This window comes from Oncorhynchus tshawytscha, unplaced genomic scaffold, assembly GCF_018296145.1.
Source record: "Oncorhynchus tshawytscha isolate Ot180627B unplaced genomic scaffold, Otsh_v2.0 Un_contig_447_pilon_pilon, whole genome shotgun sequence".
NCBI classification, from domain to species: domain Eukaryota; kingdom Metazoa; phylum Chordata; class Actinopteri; order Salmoniformes; family Salmonidae; genus Oncorhynchus; species Oncorhynchus tshawytscha.
The window spans coordinates 492,845-500,473 of record NW_024609818.1 but is presented as its reverse complement, the minus strand read 5'-3'; the positions used below and the strand labels follow the sequence as shown (position 1 = coordinate 500,473).

General features: G+C 43.9%; 1 pseudogene; it reads left to right on the top strand.

Annotated features, from left to right (window-relative positions):
- Window positions 1-1,118: 1,118 nt before the first annotated feature.
- On the top strand, window positions 1,119-7,207 carry LOC112240457 (annotated as a pseudogene).
- The last annotated feature ends 422 nt before the right edge of the window (window positions 7,208-7,629 follow it).

Sequence of the window (7,629 nt, the reverse complement as noted above, 5' to 3'; positions counted from 1 at the left end):
ATGAACACTACGACTACATGATGTGTACGTGTCATGTGACGTGAACACTACGTCTACATGATGTGTACGTGTCATGAACACTACGACTACATGATGTGTACGTGTCATGTGACGTGAACACTACGTCTACATGATGTGTACGTGTCATGTGTCATGAACACTACGTCTACATGATGTGTACGTGTCATGTGACGTGAACACTACGTCTACATGATGTGTACGTGTCACGTGACGTGAACACTACGTCTACATGATGTGTACGTGTCATGAACACTACGTCTACATGATGTGTACGTGTCATGTGACGTGAACACTACGTCTACATGATGTGTACGTGTCACGTGAACACTACGTCTACATGATGTGTACGTGTCATGAACACTACGTCTACATGATGTGTACGTGTCACGTGACGTGAACACTACGTCTACATGATGTGTACGTGTCACGTGACGTGAACACTACGTCTACATGATGTGTACGTGTCATGTGACGTGAACACTACGTCTACATGATGTGTACGTGTCACGTGACGTGAACACTACGTCTACATGATGTGTACGTGACATGAACACTACGTCTACATGATGTGTACGTGTCACGTGACGTGAACACTACGTCTACATGATGTGTACGTGTCATGTGACGTGAACACTACGTCTACATGATGTGTACGTGTCATGAACACTACGTCTACATGATGTGTACGTGTCATGTGACGTGAACACTACGTCTACATGATGTGTACGTGTCATGTGACGTGAACACTACGTCTACATGATGTGTACGTGTCACGTGAACACTACGTCTACATGATGTGTACGTGTCATGTGACGTGAACACTACGTCTACGTGTCACGTGACGTGAAAACTACGTCTACATGATGTGTACGTGTCATGTGACGTGAACGCGTCGGCAGTTTGACGCCTTAGAAACAAACTTGTCTCCATTGACTGTCCATATTAATTAATGGCATTATTTTATGGCGCTAGGAAGACTTTAGGTGGCTTGGTGAAAGGCATCAGTAGTTTCACGTAGCTTAATTCTGGCATGAATAACCCCCTATAGTCCAGCGACCAATCGTACATGAGAACGAGAGACAGAGAAGGGGCGGGTTCTTATGATTTCCTGACTAGCCCAGCCTAGGCATAGCCCGTTTCCAATTATTCTGCTTCAAGGGTCTATTATATTCATTAACGTCATGGATAGGTCTATTGTTGACCTATTTAAATAGGCTATAGACAAATACGAGAACGAGGCTATTATCGGTTAATGTCCCACAAAAAGAGTAAGTAACTTTGACGTTAACTTCAAAATTCGCAAATAGCGCTCAACAAGGAAGTAAAAACGAAAGGCCTTCAAAAGAATGCCAGACGAAGAAACTATTATCAGGTTTATCTTTTTTTTCTTCGTCTTTAGGTAGGAGGACATACCTAGTCTACTTATGACATAATGTATACAGTGTATCTCTTCTCTAGGCAGGTTTCAATGGACTATCGACAATAGCCATGTCGGGACAAAATATCTATAATAATTGCGTCATGTGTAATGGAAACGGCAGATATAGGAGACATTTTCAAAAGATCGACAGGTGTGGATTTTTCTTTTGTCGGACTTTCTTTATTGTGACAAAGTATGATGGAAACGATGTTTCTTGAATAAATGATAATTACCGAATAGGCTACTTTTGAAGGTACGGAGGTCACGTGATGTCATCATGTAACTTTAAGCGCCACGTCCAACTATGAAAAATAATTTATTAACAGGACAAGGATTGTTCTGACTTTAAAGAATGCTTGAATTGCTTCGCCTTGCTTTTCTGGTTGGCTGGCAAGTTACACCATTACATTTTTCAAGATCTAATAGTGCACGTTTCAGCATGGCACGGGCCGTGGCGATACGTTGGCACATGAGAATGATTACAATATGGCAAATATTAGTAAATTATTGCATTCTGTTCATGCTGGCTTTCACAGGCTACCTGAGACATGAAACCGATAGGTGGGAGGACAGACAGGCTACCTGAGACATAAAACCGATAGGTGGGAGGACAGACAGGCTACCTGAGACATAAAACCGATAGGTGGGAGGACAGACAGGCTACCTGAGACATGAAACCGATAGGTGGGAGGGCAGACAGGCTACCTGAGACATGAAACCGATAGGTGGGAGGGCAGACAGGCTACCTGAGACATGAAACCGATAGGTGGGAGGGCACACATTAATTAATGCGCATTTTATTTTAGGTGTGATGTCATTACGCAAAGCTATTTTTATTGAGACAAGATAGTTAATTGGAAACGCACCCTAGCAGGCAATTGTCGAATAAATTTTCTATGCAAACTTTCTAAATGTTGACAACAACAAAAATCGCTGGACAAGTTAATAGAAACATAAGCTAGGTTTCCATCAAATTGGCGACAGATTTTAATGTGAATATTGTAATATCTGGGAGGCCCCTAAAAAGTAATACACTTTGATAATGTGGATTGGAAGCTATTAAAAATTATAATTATGGGCCTCCTGAGTGGTGCAGCGGTCTGCATTACTACAGATCCCGGTTTGATTCCGAGTTGTGTTGCAGGAGGCCGCGACCGGGAGACCCATGAGGTGACACACAATTTGCCCAGTGTCTTCCAGGGTAGGGGAGGGTATGTCCGGCCGGGATGTCCTTGTCCCATCGCTCTTTAGCGACTCCTGTGGCGGGCCGGGCGCATACACACTGACACGGTCTCCAGGTGTACGGTGTTACGTTCCGACACATTGGTGCGTCTGGCATCCGGGTTAAGCGTGCATTGTGTCAAGAAGCGGTGCAGCTTGGCGGGGTTGTGTTTCGGAGGACACACGGCTCTCGACCTTCACCTCCTCCGAGTCTGTATGGGATTTGCAGCGATGGGACAAGACAGTTCCCTGTGTGTTATGATAAAGACACTAGTCTGTACTGCAGGTCCCTGTGTGATATGACAAAGACACTAGTCTGTACTGCAGGTCTCTGTGTGATATGATAAAGACACTAGTCTGTACTGCAGGTCCCTGTGTGATATGATAAAGACACTAGTCTGTACTGCAGGTCCCTGTGTGTTATGATAAAGACACTAGTCTGTACTGCAGGTCCCTGTGTGTTATGATAAAGACACTAGTCTGTACTGCAGGTCTCTGTGTGTTATGATAAAGACACTAGTCTGTACTGCAGGTCCCTGTGTGATATGATAAAGACTAGTCTGTACTGCAGGTCTCTGTGTGTTATGATAAAGACACTAGTCTGTACTGCAGGTCTCTGTGTGTTATGATAAAGACTAGTCTGTACTGCAGGTCTCTGTGTGTTATGATAAAGACTAGTCTGTACTACAGGTCTCTGTGTGTTATGATAAAGACACTAGTCTGTATTGCAGGTCTCTGTGTGTTATGATAAAGACACTAGTCTGTACTGCAGGTCTCTGTGTGTTATGATAAAGACACTAGTCTGTACTGCAGGTCTCTGTGTGTTATGATAAAGACTAGTCTGTACTGCAGGTCTCTGTGATATGATAAAGACTAGTCTGTACTGCAGGTCTCTGTGTGTTATGATAAAGACACTAGTCTGTACTGCAGGTCTCTGTGTGTTATGATAAAGACACTAGTCTGTACTGCAGGTCCCTGTGTGATATGATAAAGACACTAGTCTGTACTGCAGGTCCCTGTGTGTTATGATAAAGACACTAGTCTGTACTGCAGGTCTCTGTGTGTTATGATAAAGACTAGTCTGTACTGCAGGTCCCTGTGTGTTATGATAAAGACACTAGTCTGTACTGCAGGTCTCTGTGTGTGATGATAAAGACTAGTCTGTACTGCAGGTCCCTGTGTGTTATGATAAAGACACTAGTCTGTACTGCAGGTCTCTGTGTGTTATGATAAAGACACTAGTCTGTACTGCAGGTCCCTGTGTGATATGATAAAGACACTAGTCTGTACTGCAGGTCTCTGTGTGTTATGATAAAGACTAGTCTGTACTGCAGGTCTCTGTGTGATATGATAAAGCCACTGGTCTGTACTGCAGGTCTCTGTGTGTTATGATAAAGACTAGTCTGTACTGCAGGTCTCTGTGTGATATGATAAAGCCACTAGTCTGTACTGCAGGTCTCTGTGTGATATGATAAAGACTAGTCTGTACTGCAGGTCTCTGTGTGATATGATAAAGCCACTAGTCTGTACTGCAGGTCTCTGTGTGATATGATAAAGCCACTGGTCTGTACTGCAGGTCTCTGTGTGATATGATAAAGACTAGTCTGTACTGCAGGTCTCTGTGTGATATGATAAAGACTAGTCTGTACTGCAGGTCTCTGTGTGATATGATAAAGCCACTAGTCTGTAAGATTTCAAGTCATTTCAACGAATGGAATACAGGACATAAATAAATAATTACAATTATCTTACCTTGTCATAACCAATAAGCTATGAACCTATTAGCATACTCAAATGTTTTTGTTTTTGATGTTAAACTTAATCCTTATGTTGTCTCTCTCAGGGGCAGGACACTGACTCTCTGATATCATGGATCAGACTCCTCAGTCTCTCGCTCCAGCCCAGCATTCTGGTCCTTCGTCCTCCATTACTCCTCAACCTGCCCCTACACCGTCCTCCATCATGGCTCAACCTGCTCATCCACCGTCCTCCATTACTCCTCAACCTGCCCCTACACCGTCCTCCATTACGGCTCAGGGTGGTTCTGTTGTCGCTGCACCCCAACTTGTTGGCTGCAGTGTTGCAGGTTCAGTTTATCAACACATCAGTGTTACTATGCCTTCGCACGGTGCTGGTAAGACAATTATTTATTGTTATTTTTGTAGCTCAACAAAACAAGACCAATTATTACAGACATGTTGATTAGTTAATATGCAGTATCCCTGTCAAATAATACAATATAATTAAGCTAATATTTTGTGTTCTGAAAGGGTACGACAGTTGAACTAAGCTCATGAGGTATTTGTAAGTTGTATTCTTCAAGAATCAATGGGTATACAGGATATAATTAATTTTAAAGTCCAAAAATGGATGTACCAATTGCAGACTAACACACACACACACACACAGACACACAAACACACTCATAAGGTACGCCCATGCAGGAAATTGGACTTTGAAACCAGTAACTGAAGGTATTGTGTTGTTATGTTACTGAATACTGCAGATTAAAAGATAGATACTTTATACATCCAACGACACTAACAATTTTCTTTCCTCATTAGATGAAGATCTGCCAAAAGTCAAGGACAAACACAAGTCCAACATGAAGAAGAAGTTTGGGAGCATCTTTGAGGGGCTTGGAAAACGGGGAAACCCAACATTGCTTGACAAGATCTACACAGAACTCTACATCACAGCTGGAGAGAGTGAAGGGGTTAATAAGGAGCATGAGGTATGGCAGATTGAAGATACGGCTCGGACCAAAGCATTTCAAGACGATGCAATCAACTGCAATGACATCTTTAGATCTTTAGACCCTAAGACAGAGGAACATAACGACAAATCCCAATCCAGACAAGAGGTACCCATCAGAACTGTGCTGACAAAGGGCATCGCTGGCATCGGAAAAACAGTCTCAGTGCAGAAGTTCATCCTTGACTGGGCAGAAGGAATAGCCAATCAGGATGTAGATTTTGTCTTCGCACTTCCATTTAGGGACTTGAATTTGATCAAAGATGACTGCAATCTCTTGGAACTCCTGAGTGACTTCCACCCTGGACTAACAGATATGCAGGACGCAAAGAAGGTGGTCGACGGTAAAGTTGTGTTCATCTTTGATGGCCTCGATGAAAGCCAACTTCCAATGTGTTTCCATAACAACAAGAGGTTGTCTAATGTAACCAAGACAACATCAGTGGACAAGCTGCTGACAAACCTCATCAAGGGGAATATGCTTCCTGAAGCTCTCCTCTGGATAACCTCCCGACCAGCTGCAGTTGATAAGATACCCTCTGACTGTTTTGACCGTGTCACTGAAGTTCGAGGATTCAACGACCCACAGAAGGAAGAATACTTCAAGAAGAGATTCAGTGATGATGAGAACCTGGCCAGCAAAATCATCTCCCACATAAAGACATCAAGAAGCCTCCACATCATGTGCCACATACCGGTCTTCTGTTGGATTACTGCCATGGTTCTTGGGAAAATGTTGAGTGAAAATGACCATGGAAAACCCCTAAAACTTTGACTGAGATGTACATACGCTTCCTACTCACCCTGACAAACATGAAGAACAAGAAGTACCATGGGGAAAACCAACCAGATCCTCGTAATCTGTCAGAGTCTGACGTACAGATCATTCTGAAGCTTGGAAAGCTTGCCTTCCAAAACCTGGCAAAGAGCAATTTGGTGTTTTCTGAAGACCATTTGAGAGAGTGTGGCATTGATGCCAATGAAGCCTTCTTGCTCTCAGGGATGTGCACAGAGATCTTCAGAGAGGAGGATCCAATGTTTCAAGCAAAGACGTACAGCTTTGTGCATCTCACCATTCAAGAGTTCTTCGCAGCACTCTATGTTGCTTACTCATATGCCAGTGAAAATGTCAACCCATTGAGTTTAAGAGACTGCCAAGAGCTACCAAGAACAAATGACAGGGATGATGGCTACAGGGATGATGGCTACAGGGATGATGGCTACAGGGATGATGGCTACAGGGATGATAGCTGGAGCGAGGATGAAGACTACAGGCCACAACACAGAGGTTCTCAGCAGCTACAGAAAACATTGCATGACTTGCAGAGGAGTGTTGTGGATAAAGCGTTGAGCAGCAAGACCGGTCATCTAGACCTCTTCCTCCGCTTCCTTCTGGGCATCTCACTGGAGTCCAATCAGATCCTCTTGAAAAGCATAAAGCTCCAGACAAAGGGAGACACAGAGAGCATCCAGAAGACCATTCAGTACATCAAAGATAGGCTTTCAGACGAAAAACAAAGACAATATCCCTCCCCAGAGAGGTGCATCAATCTCTTTCACTGTTTGAATGAATTGAACGATACCTCATTTGTGACTGAAATTCAAAGGTTCTTGACATCCAAAAACCCTGCTGAGAAGAAGCTGACGCCTGCACAGTGCTCGGCGATGGCATACGTACTCTTGATGTCAGAGGAAGTGTTGGACAAACTGGACTTGAAAGTGTACAACACGTCAGATGAGGGGCGTAAGAGGCTGGTCCCAGCTGTTCGATGCTGCCGAAAGGCCATGTGAGTTGAAGTGTTGATGCGTACATACAGTATGTCACTATATGTCTTCTAGCCATTTAATTAGTACTATACTACATCCACACCTCTCATAATAAACGCCTCTCCTCTGTAGGCTAGCAGACTGCCGCCTTACAACGAGTTGCTGTGAAACGGTGGCATCTGCTCTACAGCTGCCTGACTCCCACCTGAGAGAGCTGGACCTCAGCGTTAATGCCCTGTTGGACCTGAAGCCCCTTTCTGTTGGACTGACGAGTCCCAACTGCCGACTGGAGTCACTTAACCTTAGTCATATCAACCTGAAAAGATCAGGACCAGAACTTCTGAAGGCTGTGCTGATGGGACCTCGCAACGATCTACTTGTGTTGAGGTGAGTGCTGATGGGACCTCACAACGATCTACTTGTGTTGAGGTGAGTGCTGATGGGAC